Source organism: Balaenoptera physalus (assembly GCF_965194825.1).
Source record: "Balaenoptera physalus genome assembly, chromosome: 8".
In the NCBI taxonomy this organism is placed as follows: Eukaryota; Metazoa; Chordata; class Mammalia; order Artiodactyla; family Balaenopteridae; genus Balaenoptera; species Balaenoptera physalus.
The window spans coordinates 76,040,235-76,053,309 of record NC_138887.1 but is presented as its reverse complement, the minus strand read 5'-3'; the positions used below and the strand labels follow the sequence as shown (position 1 = coordinate 76,053,309).

The 13,075-nt window shown below is 41.1% G+C and overlaps 1 protein-coding gene, 1 long non-coding RNA gene and 1 pseudogene across 12 annotated transcripts in view; 2 read left to right on the top strand and 1 right to left on the bottom strand.

The window, feature by feature from the left end:
* The window catches only part of CREB5 (cAMP responsive element binding protein 5), a 409,265-nt gene that overhangs the window by 204,805 nt on the left and 191,385 nt on the right, over positions 1–13,075 (bottom strand). The window lies entirely within an intron of this gene.
* The window catches only part of LOC309665637, a 272,096-nt gene that overhangs the window by 132,051 nt on the left and 126,970 nt on the right, over positions 1–13,075 (top strand). The window lies entirely within an intron of this gene.
* Positions 2,194–10,619, top strand: LOC309666454 (small ribosomal subunit protein uS5 pseudogene; annotated as a pseudogene). Its single transcript has 2 exons — positions 2,194–2,232; positions 2,631–10,619. The product of its transcript is annotated as a small ribosomal subunit protein uS5 pseudogene (transcript).

The following is a 13,075-nucleotide window of genomic DNA, read 5'->3' as shown; positions in this document are numbered from 1 at the left end:
TGGAGTTCTACCCAGTTTTCCAAGTACAGTTTCAATGCCATCTCCTTTACTAGGCTACCTCTCAATCTCCACCTAGAACTAATTTCTTCCTACCATGTCCTCATAAAACTTTCATTTGGACCCCCTTCATGCAGAGCTATCAAAGTTTGCCTAGTTTCATAATGAGTTGTGCAAACTGTCTCTGCCTTTTGCTTATAAGGGACTGCCTCTTGTCATCTCTGTGTCAGGGTGACACCTACACCGCATGCTGCTCAAAAGAGCCACTCAATAAATATTCATCAAGTGAATAAATAAATATTTGTTGGCAATAATTAACTTGAACTGAGAACTTCACGGCCTCCAAGAAAGGCTCCGAATTTGTGAAATGAAGCACTGCTCTTTTTTCCCCCTCTTATGCTTAAGGTTGTTTCATAACATCTCCTGCCAGGAACTGCTCCCATTATTAAATTAAGTGCCAGGGGAGCAGAGCACCTTCTGTGACTAAGTACTGAGTGAAACTGTGATGCAGGGAAGCCCCCATTTGCTCCTAGTTTCAGAGGTGAGAACTGTCGACTTTATTTTTGTGCTCCTTCTGTCACAAGCCAGCGTGATTCCCATGGCGGATTTTGGAATTGTGTTTTCTGCTTTCTTCCTTCTACTCACCCCCTCGACCTGAGCCACTCTGAATACACGTACCCAGAGAGGAATTTCAGGCGCACTAATGAGAAAGCAGAGTCCACATTTGCTATTTGGAACCTGGGACTGTGCTAAAACTAGATTTTGCACTTCTAACCTGTACTCACTCATTAGTTGTATGCATGAGAGTTCTCTGCACAGAGAACTGAGGGACAGCTGGACAAGGAGTTTCGAAGTAGGATCGTTTACTGTATTTTTCCTCTACAATTTGAGATTAACTTCGTCATGTAAACAATTAACAAGAGTTCTTCAGATGTTCTTCTGAATTGCTTTTCCCTCTCAGGGATATTGTTAAGCATCCCCTACACTGGCTCCCCTGTGGAGGCTTTCCATGGGTAAAATTCCAAATACAGTTCTCAAGTACATGGAATCATTCTTATGGATGATGCCAATAAAGACTTCCAAGAATTCCAGCATCCTTTCCTCAACTCTCTGAACTTCAGGCTGAGGCTTCAAGAATGGTACCCCCAGGAGATCCCCTAAAGGTCACTGCCCACAATGCCCACTCTCAAGCTTTAGACTTTATAGCGACTTAGATAGCATAAACCTTTGCTTAAAGAATAAAAATATAAATGAACTACTGAACTGATGGATGAATAAATGAAATAACACATTCTTAGAAATAACGCTTAGCTCTTCATGGTCACTGGATCCTAAATATCCTGATGGGGACTTATATATTTTTCATCCTAAATGAAAATCATAAAATGTCTTAGCTGAAAGAGACCTTAGTGATAGACGATATACGATTTTTAAAAGCCATGGCCTCACAAATGAACTTATCTACGAAACAGAAACAGACTCATAGACATAGAGAACAAACTTGTGGTTGCCAAAGGGGAGGGGGGGTTAGAGGAGGGATGGACTGGGAGTTTGGGGTTAGCAGATGCAAACTATTATATATAGAATGGATAAACAACAATGTCCTACTGTATAACACAGGGAACTACATTCAATATCCTGTGATAAACCATAATGGAAAAGAATATGAAAAATAATATATATATATATCTGAATCACTTTGCTGTAGAGTAGAAATTAACATGACATTGTAAATCAACTATACTTCAATAAAATAAATTTTTTTAAAAAAGTCATGGCTTGATTTGTTCAAATGAAATTAAGAAAAAACTGCTTCTCTGGTTGAAGTGTAGGTAGGGGCCTGGAACCTGCCAGCTCTAAGAAATTACATAGCTTGCCCAACATCATACAGATCTCAGAGGTAGAGCCACGACTCCTGAGGTCCTGGCTTGGTTTTTCCTGCTGCATGCTACAGCCTTTTACAGGTGAAGGGTTGTTTCTGGGTACTTACTGGGTAAAAGGACATCTCTCTGACATTAAAATAAATGAGCCACAGACTGTAGGAAGTTTTGAACTGGACTTCCAGGTAGTCACATAGTTGAAGGTAGGTCCTCCTTACAGAAGTATTCCAGCTAATAAGTGAAGAAGGAATGACAGAAATATACTTCACCATTTTGCAATCCCCAAAGAACTCATGGATCTAGGCGAGGATTGTCAATGACTGCCAGCATTCCAAAGAGAGACGAGCAGATTTTGGTGCCTCCTGACAGAAGTATCCCACATTGCCTATGAAGTACTCTTGCCAAAAAATTGAACTTGATGCTAAATGAAGTCTAGAAAGCCCGAATTACCAATTTATGAGAAATACAAGAAACAAAGGAACTTATTAAACTGACACCATGAAAATGGAATCAACAATATTCACTTTGTACAAAACTCTACAAACTCTTCAACAAATAAATTTCAAGGCAAAACAAAAAAAAGGGGGGGGGAAACAGATCTGTGATTTAAAAGCGTCTAAGAAGACATGTCAACCAATTTTAATGTACAGACCTTATGTCAGGCCCGATTAAAATAAAGGGCACTTATCTGGGAAAGCACCAGATGGCAGAGGTATACCCGCACTCCTGGGGTACTCCTGGCTGCAGCAGTAGCCCAGCCCACATCACAGAGTTCAAGGAAGCAAGGCCGAGCTGGGCCACCTGATCAAGGACAGGGAGACCAAATCCCTGGAGGAGATTTCTCTCTTCTCCTTTCCCATCAAGGAATCTGAAATCACTGACTTTCTCCTGGGGATGTGCCTCAAGGATGAGGTTTTGAAGATTATGTCCATGCAAAAGCAGACCTACGCTAGCCAGTGGACCAGGTTCTGTTGCCATCTGGGACTACAATGGCCATGTCGGTCTGAGTATTAAGTGCTCCAAGGAGGTTGCCAGGGCCATCCTAGGGGCCATCATCCTGGTCAAGCTCTCCATTGTCCCCCTGCAGCAATGCTACTGGGAGAAGAAGACAGGCAGGTCCCACACTGTCCCTGCGAGGCACCAGCCTCCATGCTGAGTGCCTCTTCCCACCCCCAGAGGCACTGGCATCATCTTGGCCTCTGAACTCAAGAAGTTGCTGCTGATGGCCAGTATGGATGACTGTCACACCTCGGCCAGGGGCTGCACTGCCAACCTGGGCAACTATGATGCCATCTCCAAGACTTACAGCTCTCTCACCCTGACCTCTGAAAAGAGACCGTGTTCACCAAGTCTCCCTATCAGGAATCCAGGGACATCTCCTACAGACTCACACCAGAGTCTCCCTGTAGAGAGCCCAGGCTCCATCTATGGCCACCACTGTAGCATTTTTATATAAGAAATATAAAGTGAATTAATTAATCAAAAAAATAAAGGGCAAAAATCCTATGAAACAAACAAGGAAATTTGAAGGATATTTTAAAATATTAAGAAACTATGGGTAACTTCTTAGGTGAAAATATGGTATCATGGTTACTTTTCTTTAAAGAATACTTATCTGTCATACTTACATGCTGAAATACTTATGGATAAAATGCTATGATATCTGGGATATGCTTCAAATAACCTTGGGAGAGGCTGGAAGTGGGCAGAGACACCGATGAAACATGACCAGTTGCGAGCTGATAATTGTTTACGTTGGGTGGTAGGTTCATGCTGGGTCATTATCCTGATCTTTGTACTTACATAATATTTGAAATTTCTATAATTAAAATATTTAAGAAGTTTTGTTCACAATTATAACATAAGATACTTTTGCTTAATTGTTTTAAAAAAATGCTAAAATCCAGGAAGGGATTTCACATGAAGGTAAGAAGCTTTTGGTAAATGCAGGTGTCCCTCATTATGACTGGAGCATGAGGAATCTCTCGCAAGTGATAACAAGAGTATCCAACCCTTTTCGATTGAAGCAAGACTACACCAGGACAGGAAACCTGCTGGTGGTGAGGGTGGTGGTATCTCATGAAAAAGCATGGTCTCACTGACTTGGTCTTGGTCTCACCAAGTATATTATGAGTGACAGCAGCAGCCTAGCCTCTGTATGTTGTAACTAATCACAACAGGACATTATGAAATTATATATTTTGCAATGTAATTAAAAGATCTTTCCATAACTGCAAGATTAAATCCCAAATGGCTAGCACAAATGACTGCCATCTGAACACGCTTTGAAATGCCAGGGTACTCACCCTCAAGACAGCATTCCTGAAGCAGATCAGAATGCTCCAGGCTGGCAAGAAGCCTCCCTGGATTCTAAGTTGCCCCCAAAGGATGCAGTGGCTTGCACACTGGAAAGTTTATCTATGACTCTAAGCCACTCCAAGACCATTTGTAAATTACTGCTGGGGTAATTTACAAATATTGAGATTTGCTGACCTGAAGAAATAAAGATCTCCACAAATGCCTAATGCACTCAGGCAGTCACTCACTGGCAAGATCTTGTCTGAATGTCATGAAGTCAAATATGTCATCAAATATGACAGTTTCCAAAAGGAACCCAAGGTAGGTAATGATCAGTAATCAAGGGGTCAAATCAAAGTACATGGAGGGATCCCAAAGCTTACCTCTAACTTTGTCCTTCAAAAACCCAAATCCAATGGAGCAATCACCCTTCATTCCGTTCACATAAAGTTGAAGTGATCTTTTATTCTAGGAGTAATGACTTGATGATTTGACACCTATGAGTCATAAGCAGCCCTTTGTAAAAAGCCCCGTGACAATCTGTTAGCTCACATTTAAGCCTCAGCTGTGTCTCCCACTCTGTTCCCGGTAGTCCCCATCTTCTTTGAATCTAGGGTGGGGTTCTGGGCCCTGGCTCAATGAGTGGACTCAGTTTCAGACCAAATATATTGCAGTGAACCTTAAAAATTCACACATTTGCAATGAGACTTTCTTTAAGGGGAAAATATATTTTTAGTTATTTGGCCAAAACAAGCAAAATGCTCAAAATGTTGAAATGGTGAGGCTCCCACTATTTCATTACTGCTTTGCTGAGGCAAAGAAGTGAAGATATTTTTCTTTCTGGTTCCAGCAAGCAGGCGTACATTTATCAATCAGGACACTCTACAATGGATGTCTAATCAGATACACTAGTCCTCTGGGTAATTCCAAATTCCTGCATAGAAACTTTGGCTTCTTTTCCTTAATGACTGTATTTGGAGAATGAACTAAAATGGTCAAAATTTTCAATACATCATGGAGAAGGGTTAAGCACAAAAGTCCTGTTAAACAATAATGGGATTTGTGTGTGAAACATGACACTCTTTGAACACTTTTGAGAAAGTTACTCTCCTCTTTCCCTTCCAACTAATAACAATTCAACATTATTTAACATAATCCTACTGACAGGTAATTTCTGACACGAAATTTATTACTGACTTGCCCTTTGAGGGCATGTTTCACTATTAATGTTTCCTTTTAAAAGCTATAGCATACATTAGATTCTCCTACAGCGTTTCCCCATGTTTTCCTTGGAAACCCCTACTTTTTGTGGTATTTTACATTACCCGAACCTGTTTTAACTCTGTATCCTTACACACACACACACACACACACATACACACACACACACACACAACCTCCTTTCCAGAAATACGTCCAGAAATATACTTAACATTGAAACATTTTATTCTACAATTATTAGGTTTACCTAGAACTGAATAAACAACATTAGTAGAGCATAAATTTAAATAAGTTTCTCCTGTACCTAACTGGGTATGTGATTGACTGAGCTAGAGGGCTTGAATTCAATAGGACCATGCCAGGAAATGGGAGAGCTGCAGACTGCGGCTGTTATCCATATAGGGCCAGTGAGACCTGCAAGCGTCTGCCCTCATTGGTGCTTTGAGTCTTTCACAATGCAGCACACATGAGACTGTACAGAACACATTTGTGATTCTGACTCATTCAGAGAGATGATTCTTTACCTGGTGAGTCAGCATGAAGCTAAGTATTTCCCTACCTGTGCTAACCATACAAGGGCATTGCTACCTGGAGGATTAGGTCATCTGCCCCAGAAGGAAACGCACACCATCTTTGGTTTTTCTGGAACAGCTTTACTGGCATCATGAGCTCATAGGCTGGAGCTGACCACGTGGTGTCCTTCCTTTGAAAAGGAGGCATCGTCTAAAGGGCTGGTTGGCTGGCAAAGCAGCAAGGAGACAAGTGAAAGAAATATTCATTCATTCATTATTTATTTATTCATTTGTAATTTTAGGGAGGTCAGGTTTGTTGAGTTACAATTTACAGATGGTAAAATTCACCCTTTTTAATATTGCAGTTCTATGAAATTTGACAAATGCATAGAGTCATGTAACTACTACCACAACCAAGATATAGAAGAGTTCCATCGCCTCAAAAAATTCTCTCACCCCCTTTGTAATTAACCCCTTTCCCCACCCACCATATTTATTTAAAAATAATATTCAAATGATTTACAACAGAGACATGAATTCACCTGCATGTTGTGACTTGTCCTTAATATAGTGGCAGGATTTACTGGTAGTGAGCTTCAGAGACCCTCCATACCACCAGAAGTCTGAGAACGTGCTGGGCGAGATCTATTGCCTCACATTTGCCCTAATGGATAACCTATTTCTGCAGAGAAACACATGCAGGAGTGATTCTACTAGGTAAATTCTTAGCTTCCTAACTCTTCCTCTAAGCTTAAGAAGAAGACTTACATCTCCCACTGTTTCAGAAGACTAAGTTCCCTTCAGTCTCCCACCTCAACCAAATTCTAACTGGAAAAAGCTGGAGATATACACACTCTCCCCTACCTTGGCCCTTGCCTCTCTCCCCATAGACTGACACACACAGGAAGCTCTCTCTCTCTTTTACACATACACACACACACACGCACGCACACGCACACGCACACGAAACAGAGGCAACACAAAAACTGCCAAGATGGTCTGCCCTCCAAGGTGGTCGTAAAATCTTGAAGGCCACAACGGGACCTTCTAGGCCCAGACCTGTGCAGAAGCCTGGGGTGAAAATCCTCTATCCCGAGAAGCTGGAACAGATCCGAGGGCCTTGCACATTAGGGAAGAGTTACATTCCTAGGTTACTGGGCCATTAGCAGCTCCACCATCCATTTTTCATTTGAAGGAACCTTTTTAAAGGTTGAATTCTTATCTTTGGGAGGCCTGTAAATGCAGTTCTTGTGTTTTCATTGGGTTTATTTAGCCTGGGGGATTTTAGGTCCCCCTGTTTAGGTAGTAAATTTTCCCCTTTGTGTGAATGTATGTGGTTAATATACTTAAAAATCCATCAGGCAAGGATAACAAAAATGCAGCCGCCTTTACACAGCAGTTTTTGGCAAGAATATAGTCACTCAGGATGGCTGTGTGGTGCTTATAATTGAATTGTGGTCACTAAGCCGAATGCTATCAAACTCTGGAAAAACCAAAGCCAGATGCCTCTGAGCACGCCTTTCACCACCTTCCCTCTGGCCCCTTCCCTTGCTGCCAGCTGCCCCTGTTCACCCGGCTGGCAGAGTGGGACACAGAAAGAAGCCCAAGATGAATAAACGGTAGACACTGCTACAGCCTTTAAACATGTACCAGAAAAGATGGACTCCAGGGCCTGAAAGGACAGAACTGAAGACCTGACGGCGTGAGTTGCAACGCTTGGGAGGCCGGTGAGGGAGAAGCTGCTCAAGAAAAGGAAAACGACAAAGGCCCTCGAAGACACCCTTGGAGAGCTTCCAACTCTTGGTTGAGAACAACATTAAGCTTTGGCCCCTTGAATCAACATTATCTGACACTAGGGCACAGATTCCGGGCTCCCCAAGGTCCCCCTCACAACGGTAACCTCGGGTGATCGATGGTCCATTAGCCGATTTTTCCGCCTGCCCCCTCTGACCCCACACGCTCATCTCTCTCTGCCACCTCCCTCCCCGGCACTGGTGGCAGAGCCCAGTCACCAGGCTGGGTTCGAAAGCTGTGGGCTCTGACCACAACGAGCATGAAGCCTTCCCACTCAGCCACCGCTGCTGCTGACTGCAGGAGACCCAGTGACCACCACACACCCTAGTGCATCCAACTCAACCAGGTGGCCTTGGTCCCTGACAGATCTGAAACAAAAGGAGAAAACCAGCTCATTGCACAGAGTTATGGCAGGAGGAAAGAAAAAATCCTGCCATACAACTCTCTCTAGCCTAAAGACAAAATCAAATCAAAATCAAAATACACATAAGAGGATTATTCTACTTAAAAACTACCTTTTAAAACAAATAAATAAAAATAAAAACTACCTTTTTCATTAGGCTAAGGGATAGCTCAATATTTCCTATCCTTCCCAGACACTGAGCTCATTCAACAAATATTCTAAATGGGCACTCAAATGTAACAATAGTACCGAGGCTCTTTGGGTGCATAAGCCCATCCCATATGCCATGTAAAGGATAGAAAAAGCACTTTGGACTCAACCACCATCCTAGAGCAAATTCTGCAAAAAATGTGCTTCTAGAGCTAAGGAGCCTAGGAGCAGGTGAGCTCAGGGCCTAGAAATTCATCAAGATGGAAACTATAGGCAGTCCAGCACAAATGGCTGCAAAGCAAAGGACAAACTGTCCCATAGACCTAGGACCTAAAAGAAAGCTATGTCTAAAATGCACGAGTCAGAAAAGCACACATTTCTCAAAAGGTAAACAAACAACCTACTACTCAAGAACTACTGTACTAATTCAAATTATCACTGCTTCCTGCTGACCATGGTTGTGTAACTACCTCAGGTCTAAATTTCTAGAATGATGTATCTGCACGGCCATTTAAAGTTACACCTCTGTGGGAGGGAGACGCAAGAGGGAGGAGATATGGGGATATATGTATATGTATAGCTGATTCACTTTGTTATACAGCAGAAACTAACATACCATTGTAAAGCAATTATACTCCAATAAAGACGTTAACAAAATAAATAACTAAAAATAAAGTTATGCCTCTGACATCTTGCTTTAAATGGTAAGCTCCAGGAAGAGTTATTTGACTTTCTTATTATAACCACAGAGACAGCATGATATACAAGTAGGTCATAGATTACGAATGAACACAGATGAATAATTACAACTGATCAATTTTTACGCCAATAACTTAAAAATCTTCTCTTTTAAATTAAGGTAATTTAAGAAGAAATGTAGAGACCCTATTCTTCTCATATTTGAGCCAATACTTAAACTTACATATAACCAACGAGTCCCTATCAGTAACCTTTATTGACCTAAAGGTTACTCATGTATCAACACATGTCAACCATCAAGTTGCCCCATGCCCTCAGGAATTTCAGAGACCTCTTTTAAGAAAAGCAGTAATGACTTCTGAAGGAGTGAACAATGGAATCTGATTTTCTACAGCAGTTTTAGGGTCAATGATACAAGTCCTTACATCCTGGATTTTAACCTGCTCATGTACTGTGGGGAAGGAGGAAAGACAGGGGCCAGGGAGGCAGGGAGACTGGGATTGATATCAAATGACATCTTAGAGCAGCGCCCTTGCCAACCAAATTCTGCCTGGCTCTGACCATAGACTAGTAAGCAGCTTCAATTACACAGTATTTCCCCTTTAACATTTCCCTCCCCCCATTCATGTTTTAAACCATAATAAAACATAATTTCTTATGGTACTGCCAAAAGGGTCTTTCTGGCATTTTACTGCTAAAGTCCTATCCTTCCACCTACACTCCTCGACCTCCCTCACCCCTCCGCTACTAAAAAAATCACAACTGAAAGAAAAGAGAAAAGAAAATGGGAAAGTATGAAACCTGTGAACACACATAAGGGGGAAAACACTCCTTGCCCTGCTTTCTCCTAAAAAGTGAGGAAAGACAACCAAAATGAAGGGCAAAAGGAGCCTGTGTGTGTATGTGTGTGGGTGTGTGTGTGCGTGTGTGTGTGTAATCTGTATGGTACAAGAGGAAGCCATATAAGATCTCTCAGTGCCCTAATGTCATGCTTAATAAACAAAGCTCACAGTCAATGACATTACCCAGGAAATACCATGTCCCGTACTGTTCAGTGTTTGTTTCAAAGCGCTAAGTCTGGAGAAAAACAAAGGAAGCCAGAGGGAGGAAGAGAAATTCAGTTTAACTGTACTGCTGTGAGCTCTAAAAGCAAGCCAAATCCCAAGTCTGCCTCTTTTATTTTGTTAGGAGAAAATCTTTTCAAGTATGCACATGATAAAAAAAAAAATCTATGGGCACTGGTCTTCCTTTGGGTAAGTCAGTGGTCTTTATCATTTCGTTTTGACAAAGAAGAAAGCATAAAACCACTTCCCTTCCAATGCATCATACTTCCAGAGTTTGGTCCCATAACTAACGCAGAGTTGTGTACTTCATTAAAACTCAGAGATCCACCTGGTTTAAGGTTTTACAGATCCATTAGGCAGCAGTTGAAATATGGTACAATTTTCTCATGTGGCAGGCAGTCTGTTATTATGGATTGGGTCCTCCTGGCAATGAGTGTGCTAGACGAATTTGCACTTTCCAGTCCCTGGAAGGCCTCACATGCCCCCAGCACATGTATGTACACACTGTTTCGCTCCCACTCAGAGGACATACTATGTATGTCTTTCTTTCTTCTTCTCCTCTCTTCTCTTTTCTCTTTCTTCTTTCTTCTCTTCTCTTCTCCTCTTTCTTCTTTCTTCTCTTCTCTTCTTCTCTTTCTTCTCCCTATTTCCCCTTACATTCAGTCACGTGATCCCACTTTTTACACATTTCTGGAGTAGTTTTATCCTCCAGCTCCAATACATATACATTTTGGGTATTTTTTGACCACCTTCACTCATGTGCTCCCCTCCCCTCCCCAACCCCTACCCTCACCTCTGGCCACCACCAGTCCGTTCTCTGTATCTATGGGTTAGTGTTTTAAGTCTATCCATGTTGTTACAAAAGACAGGATTTCCTTCTTTGTTATGGCTGAATAATACTCCATGGTACAGTCGACTCTGAAACAACGTGGGAGTTGGGGGCATTGACCCTCTATGCAGTCAGAAATCTGCTATAACTTTTCGTTGGCCCTCCGTATCCATGGTTCCTTCATACCCAAGGTTCTGCATCCGTGGATTCAACCACCTGTGGATCATGTAGTACAGTAGTATTTACTATTGAAAAAAATCTGTGTATGAGTGGACCCATGCGGTTCAAACCCATGTTGTTCAGAACTCAACTGTGTATGTGTGTATATATATATATATATATATATATATATATATATATATATATATATGTATATATATATACATGCCACATCTTCTTTACCCATTCATCTGTTGATGGACAATTAGGTTGTTTCCATGTCTTGGCTATTGTAAATAATGCTGCAATGAATATCGGGGTACGTATATCTTTCCAAAGTTCACATTTTAAATACTAGTTAAAGGGTTGCCATTCACCTAGAATCTCTCTAAAATGAGTCCTGCAAAATAATTGTAAAATCACAACTTTTATATTTGCCTCTAAAGCCTAACTATAGCAACCACAATCTAGTTTTTCAAAGGGATCATTATATTTGTCAGCAGATAAATCTCTAATTTATTTCTGACGACCTTATATGCGTAACGTAAGATGGTATTCCTGAGACAATTAAAAAGAAAAAAGAAAAAAGCATGTACAGACAAGGAAAAGCCATGCTGCATCTAACAAAGTTGGCAAAGGCTTAACAGGAGCCAGTTCTGATTAGGAACATTTACATTAGTAATCAAGAAGCAGAGGGCAAATGAATATGAGCCATTTCTGCTTGCTGAGGATTCTTTCCCGGGGTTAGTGGCTGTTCTCATACCAAAGCTGGGCAGGGACACCAAAGGTATCTGCCAGGAAAGCCACACAAAGGTGTGCGATTCAAATCAAGACGACATGGGAGTAACTCGTTGGGTGATTATTCACACTCTTAGCAGGGCAACAATGAAATTAATATGTGAATATTTTTAAGTCAAACGAATATGTCTACCCGCAGGCATAGGATAATTCAAAGAACATAACGTCAATATCTCAAATTAAGCAGAACAATCCTGCTTCATGAGATAAATTATCTTTCAGAGGTATTACATGGACATTTTAATCTTATAAAACATAAACAGTGGTGCTTGCTATCAAAATATTGTCCCCAAATATTGTCATTTCCCCTGTCCTGAAGACAAGATTAAAGGACAAGCAAGGAGATGGCAGTAATGATTTTCAAATTGTATTCTAATCACTATTTTTTAAAAATCAACTTTATTGAGATATAAATTACATATGATAAAATTTACCCATTTCATGTGGAAAGTCACTGAGTATTGGCAAGTGTCTACACCTGTGTCACCACCAACATAATCAAGACATAAGACAGTTTTGTCACCCAAAAATTTCTCTCATGTCCTTTTGCTGCCAGTCCCCTCCCAGGCCACCACTGACATGCTCTCTGTTTCTACAGGGCATTTTGCCTATTCTAGCATTTCGTGGAAGTGAATCATAACGAATGCATTCTTTTGTGTCTGGCATCTCTAATCTTGATTTGCCGAACCTACCATTTTTCTCAAAGTCCTGTGCCCCTCACTCCTGCATCTCATGGTCAGGAAATCAGCTTCAACTCTGATAACCAGACCAGGGATGGACAAGTGCCATTTTTGAGAATGTCACTAGAATAGCAGGAAACAAGGAGTGGGAAGTTGCAAAGGTCAACTCCAGTTCATTTCCTTTTGGGGTATTAATTTTAGCACATTGTTTGGGTTTCCCCAAGAAGATATTTTTGGAATAAGGGGATTCCAAGCATGAAGCCTAAAAATAGAAAAGAAGAAGACCTTTTCCATACTCTTTCTCACACACACCTTAACGTGTTAGGTCTTTGACCAAACAGATGCAAGATAAATGCTTGATGATGACATCAGAGAGAGAAGAAAGAGATGGGTTTTCTCGCAATATCTAGAAGAATTTGGGAAAATACTAAAGTACAAAGCAATTATGGATTACTTATTTCTGAACCTACTGATATTCTTCTCACCTAGAGTAGAATTTTCCTGGGTTTATAAATTAGAAGTTTTCACTTACCACCACTTAACACCAAACACAAATACTTTCTTCTTCTTGTTAGGACCAAACAAGGATAT